This window comes from Silurus meridionalis, chromosome 23 (assembly GCF_014805685.1).
Source record: "Silurus meridionalis isolate SWU-2019-XX chromosome 23, ASM1480568v1, whole genome shotgun sequence".
Lineage (NCBI taxonomy): Eukaryota > Metazoa > Chordata > Actinopteri > Siluriformes > Siluridae > Silurus > Silurus meridionalis.
Genome location: NC_060906.1, coordinates 2,452,359 through 2,467,327, shown reverse-complemented (window position 1 = coordinate 2,467,327; position 14,969 = coordinate 2,452,359). Strand labels below are relative to the sequence as shown.

Sequence of the window (14,969 nt, the reverse complement as noted above, 5' to 3'; positions counted from 1 at the left end):
GGAACTGTTTGAACATGGCCTCCAGTTTCCAGGAACCAAAGAGTACTATCAAGGTCAAAGCTTTGAGGACATGTGAGATGGACTTCAGTGTTTCTATTCAGTATTAATTCCAGCTTCAAGAGCTTCCTGATTTTCAATCTCTCATATAAAACCTTTACATGACCGGAGATCATCGATCTTCACAAACCATTTACACAATATCATCTAGTGATACAGAACATCATTTAGCATAATATTAGGAACAATAAGGAGAATTATGCATTATTCAATTATAAATAACACTTATTTATAATTAATATTATCTTTTTATTTTCTTGATATTTTGAGTCAGTGAGATCCCTTAATGTTTAAAATCAAACACTAAATACTTCTGATAAATCACACAGAAATATTATAACTTTGGTATTTAAATACATTACAGACTTACAGAGTGGAAGTGTAGTGTGTGTGTGTGTGTGTGTGTGTGTGTGTGTGTGTGTGTGTGTGTGTGTACAGTGTTTAATGAAGAACACAGTCATTAGTGTTGCACAAGTCAGCTCACTCTTAGTGTTGGTCTCAAGTCTGGATAAATGTGGAGGTTTGTGTTATGAAGGACATCCAGCATAAAACATGGCTTTAAGGAGAGGAATGTGGGCAGATTGTGGTGGATTTTGCTAAAAGGATGGATTTTGCTAAATGGCAGTGGTGAACATGTATTTTAAGAAGAAGGAGGATCACAGGGTGATGTATAAGAGTGGAGGAAGGTGCACACAGGTGGACGATGTTCTATGGAGGAGATGTACCCTGAAAAAGATTGGAGACAGGAAGGTGATGGCAAGGGACAGTGTAGCTAGACAGCATCGGATGGTGGTCTGTAGGATGGTTTTGGAGGTGAAGAAAAAGAGAAGGAGGGTGAGGACTGAAAGAAGAATAAGATGGTGAAAACTAAAAGAGGAAGAGTATGTATGGTTTAGAGACAGTGGCATTGAGTAAAAGACAGGAGGTGAAGCTGGAGGTAGCAGAGCTGAAGATGTTGAGATGTTCGTTGGGAGTGACGAAGATGGACAGGATGAGAAACGAGTTTATTAGAGGGACAGCGCATGTAGGACGTTTTGGAGACAAGGTGAGGGAGGTGAGATCGAGATGGTTTGGACATGTGCAGAGGAGGGACATGGGGTATATCAGTAGGAGAATGCTGAGGATGGAGCCACCAGGAAGGAGGAAAAGAGATAGATCAAGGAGGAGGTTCATGGATGTGGTGAGGGAAGACATGCAGGGGGGGATGGAGACGGATGACCCGCTGTGGAGACCCCTAATGGGAGAAGCCAAAAGAAGAAGAAGAAATAAAAACAAATAACAATACCAAACAAATAAGTACAAGACTAGAACACTGTGATACACTTTTTTATTTCATGTTGTGCATGCCTTGTTGAGCACAAAATCCTCATTATCCACATTGATATTATAGAGAAAGCGAAGAGATAAAAGTATTTACAAATAACCAAATAAATAACAAACAACTAACAATAAACAAATAACCAAAAAACTTGAACACTGATCACTGTGAATTTACACTGAATGCTTTCATAGTATCATCATAAATTTGTTTGATGCTGTAGAGACTTATGTTTTCCTCAGATCTTTTTTCCATACACCCTGTCATCAATCCATCAATCTGTCATTGTTTGTACTAAATGTTTTAACTGGTGGCTGTTGGAAATTGTGGCCATATTATTTGTAGCAATCAAGTATTCAGCACAGTTACCAGGAGTATTTTTATTTTGTGTGTGTTTAGGTAGAGAAAAAAACTGATTGCAGGTGAAACATGGTGGTGGTTTCACCTTGATCAGGTTCTTTAGTTTGTACGCTTTACAGCTAACACCATTTGGAAGTTGTAAGCATTTTGGATCTCTAGAGTCATCTGGAAACACTGACATCACAACAGAGGCCACTTTGGGATGGCAGACATGAAGACAGGAAACAGCAGTCATGATCTTGTTGGCAATGTGACTTTCACAGGACAGAGACACTCCATAGTATCCACACCTGCCACTCTCACAGATGCACATGACGGTGGGAATCAGAGGATATTGACCACCTGATTTGTGACAATTATCCAATAAATCAGGAAAAATCTGCTTATGCACCACTGCAGCTGCATCGGTTGAGCCGTACAATGTTGTGGTCTGAGGGAAAAGACATCAGTGAGATATCGAGGGAAATAAAAGTCATTTTATTATTCTAAATGATTCTGTTTCACTGACCAGTTCCAGGAAGTAGGAGAAAGGTGTTTTGAGAGGAACATTTGAATGGCCCTGGGAAAGCTTCCATAGTACTCCTTAAAATCTCACCATCTTCAAATATCTTCTCTGGTTTGTATAATTCTGGATAGATGTGACCCAAGAACAGGATGCTGTGGAGTATCTTGAGGAGAAATGAAAGAATATTATGAGAGCAGTGTGGGAGGGAGTTTGGGGATCTCTGTTGTGTAAGTGTGAGCTGATAGACACAGTTCTGTGTGATGGAGAATGAATGAAACCCAGTCAAAGATTCAGCACAATAAATAAGATGAATCTGGTACTGAATGATTTATGGATGGTTTATTTTAACCCTCTACTGCACAGCTTTGCCCTCAGGCAACAAAACAAATTCTTAAGCCCCAAATCTAGTGGATCTCTCTTTACATTTTTGCAATCAACTAGAACAGGGGTCACCCACCTTTTTGACATCGAGAGCTACTTCTTGGGTACCGACTGATGTGAATGGCTACCAGTTTGATACACATTTCTGAATTAACAAATTTGCTCAATTTACTTTTAATTATATGTTATTATTAATAATAAATGATATTTATCTATGTCAGGGTCAAACTCAATTGCACAGGGGCCAAAACTCAAAGCACACTTTTTTTATTGAACACACTAAAACAATGTTTTTTTTAACACAAATATGAATAAATACAAACAGGAATATTATTCCAGAATAAATAAACTTAAATGTTAAATAAATAGCTCTCCATAAAAATATCTCCTGTCAAAATGATACAAGTTAGAAATATGAACATGCTGCGAAAAAACCCTGAACAAATCAATAAAAATTGTGCTTTAAAGTAAACGTTAAAATCACAACAAATTAAAACAATCAGATTTCTTTGCTTTTATGCCATTTTATAAAAAATTATCTTAAACTTTAAATAACTTACTTAAAAATATCTGGAGTCAAACACCAGACGTGTCACAGCTTCATCATGCAGCTCTTCAGAAACTCTCCCTCAGTAAATAACCTGCTGATGTGAGTCTGATTTCTCCTCTGTTTTCACACCAGCTTCACTTTGTGATTTTGCTCTGGTGTAAAACGTCTGCTGAAATGTCAGATTCTTCTTTAACTCTTCTACTTTCTGTATCTTCTGCTCTGCATTCAGGTTTTTCAGCTTCTCCTTATGTTTTGTCTCGTAGTGCGTCTTAGATTCAATTCTTCAATTACAGCCACATTCGCTCCACATATAAGACACACGTGTTTACCGCCAGTGTCAGTAAACATCTACTCAGAATCACATCGGCTGTGAAAGGCTCTGTTTTCAGAATCCACTTTTCTCTTCACCACTGTGAGGCGCTGTTTCACAATAACAATAACACAATAACAGAAGCTCGACTTGGTTGACGCTGGAATGTTCCCAGGTAGTCTAGAGTTCGGTAAGGGAGCTGAAGTGCTGCATTATGGGATCTGTAGTTTGTGTTATTAGAGCTACATATTGCCAGGCCATTCATAATAATAATAATAGATCTATATAAAATCATCTTGCGGGCCGGATATAATTGTACGTCGGGTTGGATTTGTCTCGCTGGCCTGAGTTTAACACATACTTTAACTGTGACTTTATTTGACGTGTCACTGAAACTTAAATTGTGAATACATAGGGAGGTTTTTACTCTGTCTGAGTTTTAGCCTGTGCATCTTCAGCGATCTGAAGTTCCAGGTGCCACCCAGTAAACTCCATGCAGTGGGTCCAGTAGAATGGGGAGTAATACAAACAGAGACACATGTTTTTTTATGTTTGTTGTTGTTATTGTTTTAAAAACTGATTAAAAAATGTGAGAAATTATTTTGTGTCATTTCATCTTTAGGCGATGGTGAAGGTTTGGAGGTGGTTGAAACATACACCTCATATAAAGAATCTAAAAAACAACAAGAAATACGTCACACATTTTAACAGCAGAAACAAGAAGCACCAAGTGTTCAGAATGCAGCCACATCATTATTCACATATCAGATCACTGTATTTTCATGTGAAACAAACATGTAACATCTGTAACTTACACAAAAGCAGCATTTCACACGAAAGAATCAAACGTACAAATTCACACGTGATGAAATGATACACGATTACATGTTCATTAGCTGAATGAGATCTAACACACTCGTTCACACACTCGCTCACAGTGAGGTTCTGTAACAGCATGTGCTTTTGAGGAGATACTTACAGTACATGTGTCTGGACTCTAAAGTCTGTTCCTAATGATCCTGACAGGAACAAGAATAACTACAAAGGAAGATAAGAAACATACTGTGTGATCTCTAACACGTTTATTCACAAACTCGCTCACACACTCATTCACAGTGGTTCTGTAACAGCAGCTGCTTTAAAGAGAAACTTACTTCGGTTTGGATTCTGCGGAGGTCCAATAATATTATTGTGCCTGAAGGCATCAACATCAATTCTGTTTATTCTGGGAGCATCTCCCATTTCATTTGTCCTTCTGGGTATCCTGAGAGAGAGAGAGAGAGAGAGAGAGAGAGAGAGAGAGAGAGAGAGAGAGAGAGATGGTAAGGAACTTAGATTTGCTAGATAATACACATGTACTCAACACACACTTACAAAGCTTTCGCTCAGCAGCTCTCAGTGTCTCTCTGTTTTCAGTTTCATCAATATGTCTGGTAATTGTGTAATCTGAGAGGAACTTTAGCGATTTCTTTAACTGCGTCAGAGCCACAGTGTGGGGCTTTTTTTGATTAGGCTACGAGTTGAGCTACTAGGTAGGTCACTTTGAGATCTCTCTCATTCACCTTTGGGTTTTTGAGATATTGGTGTGTGTGTGTGTGTGTGTCATGTATGTCTGTAGAAGCATGGAGAAGGTTTATGGATGTGGTGAGAGAAGACATGCAGGTGGTTGTTTGAAAGATGATCCACTGTGGTGACCACTAATAGGAGCAGCTGAAAGAAGAAGAAGAAGAAGAAGACAGACAGGCTTGCATATTGTTCTTTGTAAAAGAATGGCTTCCTTCTTGCCCCCTACCCCACAGCCCAGACTTGTACAGAATACAGTATACGGTAGTCACATGTAAGGTGTGAGCAGCACCTGCCTGAAATTCCTGTAGTTCCTTCAGTGTTGCTGTTGGCCTGTTGGTAGCTCCATAATTAGTTTCTCCTCATCCTCTTATATATATATATATATATATATATATATATATATATATATATATATATATATATATATATATATATAGTGGTGTGAAAAAGTGTTTGCCCCTTAATGATTTCTTATTTTTTTGCATAGTTGTCACACTTTAATGTTTCAGATCATCAAACTAATTTAAATATTAGTAAACGATACACAAATGAACACAACATGCAGTTTTTACATATTTTTATTTTTTATTTTTTTTATTATTGAGGGAAAACAAAACCCATAACAACATGGCCCTGTGTGAAATACTTCAATTTCTCTCACCACACCCAGGCCTGATTACTGCCAGACCTGTTAGCAATCAAGAAATCTCTTAAATAGGACCTGCCTGATAAAGTGAAGTCGACCGAAAGCTCCTCAAAAGCGAGACATCATGCCAAAATCCAAATAAATTCAGAAACAAATGAGAAAGTATCAGTCTGGAAAAGGTTATAAAGCCATTTGTAAAGCTTTGGGACTCTATTTTTTCATATCTGTTAGTATTAAGATGAGCCTCACACTGGTTCTCTAAACACATTCTTATGTTGTCTGTTCAGTGTCTATAGGATCTTTACGATGTGAGTATGTAAGGTACATGGAATGTCTTTGTGTGGGTTCACATATCTCTGGTTACTATGTGTTCTTACCCAATCAGGAACAGTTTTAGGTCAGGTTTTTTCCAGTGTGTGTATATATACTTGTCTGTTATCTGCATTAAACTGAATAAGAACATATGCGTCATTCTGTGTGCTGTGTGATTCTTCCCTGATCAGAAAAAAACCCATGGGCATCGTAGTTCGTATGGAAAACCTCTCCAAGTGTTTGTTGGGGCATGATAAAAGTATAACTATCTGAGTAAAGGAAAGGACGTTGTGAATAAATGTGTTGCGTTAAAGGTTTTTAATTTTTAATAAAAATGAAGAAATGCGTGCTGCATTAATTGTGCATTAATAATATTAGTGCTGTTAAAATGAATTTGGGTTAATGTGTTATTAACACGCTCATTTTTAAGGTTTTTTCAGTATAAAGGACATTATATAAAGGTTAACCCAAACAGATCACAACAGTTAACAACTTTCAGCTTCACGTTCATCAGAAACTCTCTTCACCTCCACTACACTGCTATCATTTTGCACTGCTATCATTTTGCAACTTCCGGTTTTGGGTACGCTGTGCGCATCTAGCTGCCGCTCCATGCTGGGTTATTGTTTTGTTTTGTTTTGTTTTGTTTTGTTTTGTTTTGTCTGCCTGTTGCGTTAATTCACGTTTCGGATTTATTGTTTGGACTACTTCCCGATCTGAGGAATTTCCATACGTCTGGATGTTATCTTTTGCCTTTCGGTGTGTTGGAGAGTTTTTTTTTGCGAGTTATCTTTTACCTTTCGGCGTGCTAGAGAACTCGTGTTGGAGAGGTTTTTTGTGGCAGGAAAGTTTGGTTTCTAGTTTTTCGCGAGCCCTCTACCCTCTCGATCCACCATCGATCTGACTAACTATGAGGTGAGTTAACACTCTACTTGTGGATTGTCTGCTAGCATACTGTTTGGTCCGGTAGCTGCCCTTTCCGTGTGCTTTTGTTGATGTTGGGTTGGGTTCGGTTCTGGCTAACGCGGTAATGCTGTTGGCTGACTTTTCCATGGCTCCTCTCAGCACGTTAAAGTTTCTGGCATTTACTATTCTATCTCTGGCTATTTTTGGCTTCAATACTCAAATGGAAATCGTATACAGGCCCTGCGAGCTAGTGGCTCTAAACGGGCACTGGCGCCTTGACCCCGTGACGTATGACCAGTGCCGCTCATCTGGTATCCTTCGTCGCCCAAGATATATACATCGCTCTTCTAGAAGGAGATACGTTCTTCATCAGTCATCATCATCTGCGATCCCCTCTATCTGGTCCAGTAGCAGGGCTATGAAACAGTCGGCGCGTTTTTATAATCGGCATCGCTACCTTGTCAACATTAATATAACTAACTCTGAGATTAAGCATACCCCTACTGTCAATGGAACAAATAAACACTGTGCCCTCCTAAATTGTCGCTCTATCTCAGACAAAGGCACCTACATGAATGAGCTAATAGTTGACAATAAATTTGATATGTTATTCCTCACAGAGACTTGGCAGGTACCAGATGATTTTATCCAGCTGAATCTACTTACCCCTACTGGATATCAATATATAACAGAACCACGCATAACTGGTAAAGGGGTGGTCTTGCTGTCATTTTTAAGGTTTTTCAGTATAAAGGACATTATATAAAGGTTAACCCAAACAGATCACAACAGTTAACAACTTTCAGCTTCACGTTCATCAGAAACTCTCTTCACCTCCACTACACTGCTATCATTTTGCACTGCTATCATTTTGCAACTTCCGGTTTTGGTACGCTGTGCGCATCTAGCTGCCGCTCCATGCTGGGTTATTGTTTTGTTTTGTTTTGTTTTGTTTTGTTTTGTTTTGTTTTGTCTGCCTGTTGCGTTAATTCACGTTTCGGATTTATTGTTTGGACTACTTCCCGATCTGAGGAATTTCCATACGTCTGGATGTTATCTTTTGCCTTTCGGTGTGTTGGAGAGTTTTTTTTTGCGAGTTATCTTTTACCTTTCGGCGTGCTAGAGAACTCGTGTTGGAGAGGTTTTTTGTGGCAGGAAAGTTTGGTTTCTAGTTTTCATGAGCCCTCTACCCTCTCGATCCACCATCGATCTGACTAACTATGAGGTGAGTTAACACTCTACTTGTGGATTGTCTGCTAGCATACTGTTTGGTCCGTAGCTGCCCTTTCCGTGTGCTTTTGTTGATGTTGGGTTGGGTTCGGTTCTGGCTAACGCGGTAATGCTGTTGGCTGACTTTTCCATGGCTCCTCTCAGCACGTTAAAGTTTCTGGCATTTACTATTCTATCTCTGGCTATTTTTGGCTTCAATACTCAAATGGAAATCGTATACAGGCCCTGCGAGCTAGTGGCTCTAAACGGCACTGGCGCCTTGACCCCGTGACGTATGACCAGTGCCGCTCATCTGGTATCCTTCGTCGCCCAAGATATATACATCGCTCTTCTAGAAGGAGATACGTTCTTCATCAGTCATCATCATCTGCGATCCCCTCTATCTGGTCCAGTAGCAGGGCTATGAAACAGTCGGCGTTTTATAATCGGCATCGCTACCTTGTCAACATTAATATAACTAACTCTGAGATTAAGCATACCCCTACTGTCAATGGAACAAATAAACACTGTGCCCTCCTAAATTGTCGCTCTATCTCAGACAAAGGCACCTACATGAATGAGCTAATAGTTGACAATAAATTTGATATGTTATTCCTCACAGAGACTTGGCAGGTACCAGATGATTTTATCCAGCTGAATCTACTTACCCCTACTGGATATCGATATATAACAGAACCACGTACAACTGGTAAAGGGGTGGTCTTGCTGTCATTTTTAAGGCCATTAACTGTCTCTGAACTGGTTTTTCACAATACCACGACATTTGAGTACATGGTTATGAAGCTTGGTATCAAACATCCCGTTGTACTTATCTTAATTTACAGACCACCAAACAACAAAGTGACTTTTCTCAGAACTCAGTGAATTACTAACCCAAGCATGTGCTGTGTCGTCCCAAGTTATTCTTCTTGGTGATTTTAACATTCATGTTGATACTACTTGCTACACTGCTGGTCAACTAAATGTTGTCTTTGACTGTTTCAACCTCATCCAGCATGTTAATTTTCCAACTCATACTCATGGTCACACGCTTGATCTTGTTTGTACATCTGGTCTGCATAATATCTCTGTTGACAGTTTAGCTACCCCTCTTTCTGACCATAGACTCATCTCCTTTGATTTTACATCCATCTGTCCAGTCAACCACATCAAAATCTAACCATACGTTATCGTCATTTAAATACTGTTGACACTAGCTCCTTTTGTGATTCTGTTGCCTCCTCTGCTCTTTCTGATGTGCTAAATTTAAACTGCCCATCTATGATTTATGACAAGTATTGCTGTACTGTTGAAAAATTGCTGGATAAGTTTGCCCCAACTAAGATTAGGTCTGTTCCTATGTCCCATTCCTCCCGTGGTTCAATGCAGAACTTGAGGTTTGAAGGTAAAATGTAGACAACATGAACGTCTGTTCAGGAAAACTGGTTCAACCGGCCATTTTCTTATATACGCTGAATGCCTTCAGCAATACAAACTGGCCTTAAATACAGCCCGCTCTTCCCATATCTCCAGCATCATTAACAAAGCAAGCAATAGGCCCAAAATATTATTTAGCACAATTAATAAACTGACTCAAGCACCAAAGCACACCCTTAGTGACTCTGAATCAATGGTTATGTGTTGCTCTTTCTTGAACCATTTCAGGGTAAGCTAGATACTCTGTATGCGACATTTGGGAAGAACCAACTACCGATGTGCATATGAAATCTCAATTGAATAATTGTCTGACAACGCTAGCCCTAACCAATTCCTCATTAATCACTGAGTTAATACATAAATCTAACTCCTCATCATGCATTCTTGATCCTGCACCTACTTTCCTGCTAAAAGACTGTACATTGGCAATTTCTGCCCCATCTCCCACCTCATTAATATGTCATTTATCTCCTCTACTGTACCTGTGTCACTTAAGACTGCTGCTGTTACTCCCATACTCAAAAAGACTAATCTGGACCCGGCAGACTTATCCAACTACCGCCCTATTTCCAACCTGCCATTTGTATCAAAGATCATGGAAAAGGCTGTGGCCTCCCAGCTGCAGTCATTCCTAGCTGGTAACAACCTCTTAGATATTCTCCAGTCTGGCTTTCGCCAACAGCATAGCACGGAGACTGCGCTAGTAAAGGTTGTTAATGATCTTTTACTCATTGGAGACTCAGGTAGTCTCACTATACTTCTGTTATTAGACCTCAGCTCTGCCTTTGATACTGTCTGTCATAAGATCTTACTTTCCCGCTTAGCGGAATTTGGCATATCAGGCTCTGCACTATCCTGGTTTTCCTCCTATCTCACAGGCAGGCAATATCACATCTCCATACACAACTCCAAATCTCCTACTGTCTTACTTAAACAGGGTGTCCCACAGGGCTCTGTTCTTGGCCCATTACTATTCATTGTGTACATTCAGCCACTTGGCAACATCATTCGCAGACATGGTTTTAGTTATCATTGTTATGCTGATGATATTCAGTTATATACTGCTTGTCAACCAGATTCTGCTAATGTAAAATCCTCACTCTCCTCTTGTGTTAGCGAGTTAAAACAATGGCTACACTCAAATTTTCTTAGCTTGAATCTGGGTAAAACCGACATTCTGATAACTGGACCCCCATCTCTAATAAAAAACAACTCTGTGGACTTTAGTCTTGATCTGGATGCTACTGCGATTTTCCCCTCAGCTACTGTTAGAAATTTAGGTATTATACTCGACCCTCACTATCCTTTGATGCCCATATTCGCAGCCTCTCTAAAACGCCTTTTTTCACCTGCAACGCATTGTCAAACTTCGACCTTTATCTGCAGAAATGATGCAGAAATATTAGTGCATGCTCTGATTACGTCCGTCTCGACTACTGCAATTCACTCTTCTCTGGTTTATCAGCTCACTCAATCTCACGTTTACAGTACATACAAAACTCGGCTGCCAGAATGTTAACCTCCAATAAAAAATCTGCCCACATTACCCCTATATTATTTGATCTTCACTGGCTCCCAGTCTCATCTCGCATAAAATATAAAATCATACTGCTCACTTATAAGGCACTAAATGCTCTTTCTCCCCCCTATCTTTCTGATCTTCTCTCTTCCTATGTTCCTTCACGATCACTCCGGTCTTCAAATTCTGAACTTCTATGGGTTCCTAGATTCCGTCTATCCTCTGCGGGTGGCAGAGCCTTTTCTGTCATTGCTCCAATACTATGGAACTCCCTGCCAATTGCACTCAGAACCATCACCACTTTGACTGAATTTAAATCAAGGCTTAAGACCCACCTTTTCAACCTCCACTATCAGTCAATGCATATGTGTTAGGAGTCCTTCATTTTCTGAAATGTGGTGTATGTTTCATGTATTATGTAGTGTTCCTTCTCTTGTTCTGTATGTTTTGTGTCTGTGTTGTCTCTGTTATTAACTCATGCAGCTGCATGTGATCCTTCGTCCTGGGCAAATGTCCGACGAATATGTTTATGTTCATGTATGTTCATTATATTTCATCTGCCTTGAAATATTGTACTCTGTAAAGCGTCCTTGAGCTTGGGAAAGGCGCTATATAAATTAAACTTATTATTATTATTATTATTATTATAACTTTTTTCTTGAGCCATTTATACTTTTGCATTTTCTTTGTAGAATCTGTACAAAAACACAATTTGACTTAATTTTAAAACAGCAGGAAAACTGTAATGCAGGGAAAATGCACAAGAATCTGTATGCGCTCTGTTATACTGCATGTATTATATGCTGTATAATAATAATGGATTCTACAGCTGTGGCATCATATTGATGATCTTAAGAGGATGATTGGGACTGAAGGCAGATGATTGGGTGTGAAATGCACGACCCGAAACTGTAAAGAGACGATTAATAACACTGTGCAGATCTATTATGAATTTTATTTATTTATGTACAAAAATAAAAAATCTATTAAACATTATTTAATGTAAGAATTTTTCTTGACTTCATGTGAGAACAGGGGAAGCTGATCTGCTTCAGGCACTTGGGGACGGCTGGAGGAACGGACTTTGTGAGGTCTTTCTTCCACGATTCTAAAGCGTTCAGAGCGACTTTGGGGCTGCTGGGTGCCAGATCATGAGTGGCATAAACCACTGAGAGCTGCACCTCCCACGGCAAATCTGCACACAAAATCCATCATAAAATTAAGACTTGCTGAAGCACTTTCCTGATAGAGAACTAAAGGACTTGTTTAATTGATTATTTAGTGATACCTTTTTGTCCCCTGAACTCAGTTATGCTTTTCACCAGATCCTCCACTGATGCTGCCACGTTCTCTTTAAGGCCATTATGGCCAAGTCGCCCTGTTTGAGATAAAGAACATGAGTGAAAAACAGAAGAATTCAGAAATAATGTGAGATAATGCTTTAAAACAGGATTCACAGGAAACTTACCAAGTAGCCTGAAAATTGCTGCTACAGAGACGTTTCTGTACTTTGTTTCATTTGTTTGTGATTGTTTTAGCAAAGTATTCAAGATGAGCCACACACTTTTTCTGATAAATAAAAAATTGGACACATTAAGTGTTTTTGTGGCAGTAATAGAATACCATCAATTGTAAGTTTATGCAACAAGAATAGAACGTTTGCAGTATTTGGGACACACACTGTCCGGTTTGCAATTTATCTAATGTTTAAAAAACTAGAAAGATGAGAATTAACCAAGTTGAAGCAGTTTCACATTCAGTACTGTATAACATGGGAGACGGTCCAAATCCAGCCCAGTTGTGCACAGAGAAGGTCCAGGCTGAATACGTAGTCCCAGGCAGCAGGAAAGAGATCATCACCATACCAACTGCTCTTCTGGAAAGTCAGACTTTCAGCCTTCAGTGTGCTGGTGATGGCTCTGTAGGTGTCTCCAGGAGGCTCCTAGCAAAAAATACATCATTTATTTAAAAACCAGATCAATGAAACAATGTTTACAACAATATGATCATAACTGAAAGATCACAAGCAATCACAAGTGCAGATGATTGAAATACTGAAATACTGAATTGTTTCAACATAAAATGAAAGATGAGCTTCCAAAAACCAAGTAATATTTTGTCTAAAAACCTAAAACAGACAAAAGTAAAAGCATCTAAGCAACACCTCTAACCACACTCCAGTCAAACAGTGTATAAAGTATTCTTATTCAACTGATTACCAAAGTACATAAAAATCCAAAACAGACATTACTAAAAGCATCAGAGTAAAACTCAAAGATTCAAGGTTCAAGCGTTGTATATAGCATTTTGTATTATTTTGGCAAATCAACATTGAGAATACATTACACTGCATCTGAATAAACCTAAACACTTGGTAAAGTACAGTATGATATGTAACAGTGTATCAGAAAAAAATTGTTCGCTTGTACCAGTACAGCCAGATAAAAACAAACAAAAAAAACTCAAAGCTTCAGTATTCCTCAAGGCTGCAAAGTTTAAATGGAATAATACATTGTTATAAAGAAGAATGTTTTTTAAATATTTAATTACTAAAGTATAATTGCAACAATCATTGTCCCATTTACCATAGCTTCAGTGACATCTGCAAAATCATCATCTACAACAGTTTTAATTTTAGTGACTGGACTCTAGCAGAGCAGGTACCGCCAAGATCCATGAAGATTTTCTGAATGAATTCAAAAGTATATTTCAGTTCTTTTGGGTATTCCATATTGAGTGCATACAAAAGACCGAACAAGTAAGCAAAGGTTTCTGGCAGATCTGGAATATCCTGTAGAACAATGACCTCTTCCAGGATTATTGCACGGAAACAGGAGTGCCAACATCATCTTCAACCACAGTGAGGACTCCGATCTTTACCCCTCTGGTGCTGTGGTCTTCAGGGTCAGTGTCCTAGAAGTATAAGTGATAGGAGGGGGCATTAATTGACAAGTAAACGTAATTACTAATTGTTATTAGTGCCCGTGCAATGGTGGTGCGTGCAGCTTTATTATTTTTATAATGTGCAAACAAAATGACCAAATGTAATGCTAAGCATGCTACCAAATTAGAAATAAAGTTTGAAAAGGGCAACTTGCCAGACACATCTTGAGCAGACACAATCTGAGTATAGGCAGGGCCAGTTTTCCCCTTTGTGACCTCATCCATGATGAAGCCTGTAATGCTTTACCAAGACCTCTGTATCAGGATTAAAACATTTACAATATTTGCATTGCATTACTTCCATATTTTTCTTTCATTAGTGAACTACTAATTTGCAAAAACATTTGTTTCAGCAATTTCACACTTTTTCAATGTAATTTCAAGCTAGCTAACTGTCTTGAGCTAAGTTGGTCTGGATAGCCAACGACACAATCCAAAGTTATATTCCTTGTGTTGCAAATGCATATGACTAGCAAACGTCACGTTGAACTCTCATTGCGTTAATTGTGGATTTTTTTTCCGATAAACAAATGACTCGTTTGAATTCGCTATTTGTTTCAAATCCAAGCATTTAAAACTCTAAATGAGGTACAAAACTAACATAACCACGCGGAATCAGTAACAAGCAGCTAAATTCAAATAAATAGTTATTTTGAGACACCCACATCAAAGCTTACACATCAAAAATTATGACGTTAAATAAGATGATAATTAAAAAATGATTAATACATAACTTACGTATGATTCAGCAGAAATGCTGGACTGCTTTGAACCGGCACGCTTCTTCACATCAACAATACACTGGTAAAAGAGATTAGGGAGTTAGCTTGGTAGCACATCACATATTAAATAAAAAATATAAGTTATTCGATTATGAAAATGATTGCCACTTACCTGTGACTCAGCAGAAACAAGTGGATTGATATGGCGTGATGCCGCTCTTTCAGGAA

General features: G+C 38.8%; 1 protein-coding gene and 2 long non-coding RNA genes across 3 annotated transcripts in view; all 3 read right to left on the bottom strand.

Annotated features, from left to right (window-relative positions):
• The window catches only part of LOC124377340 (ribonuclease inhibitor-like), a 351,047-nt gene that overhangs the window by 264,135 nt on the left and 71,943 nt on the right, over positions 1-14,969 (bottom strand). The window lies entirely within an intron of this gene.
• Positions 12,052-12,917, bottom strand: LOC124376916. The gene is made up of 3 exons (XR_006924000.1): positions 12,545-12,917; positions 12,365-12,454; positions 12,052-12,271 (listed from the first exon to the last, which is right to left on the bottom strand). It is a non-coding gene; the product is annotated as an uncharacterized LOC124376916 (long non-coding RNA).
• On the bottom strand, positions 14,196-14,964 carry LOC124376939. Its single transcript, XR_006924024.1, has 3 exons — positions 14,914-14,964; positions 14,758-14,820; positions 14,196-14,274 (listed from the first exon to the last, which is right to left on the bottom strand). It is a non-coding gene; the product is annotated as an uncharacterized LOC124376939 (long non-coding RNA).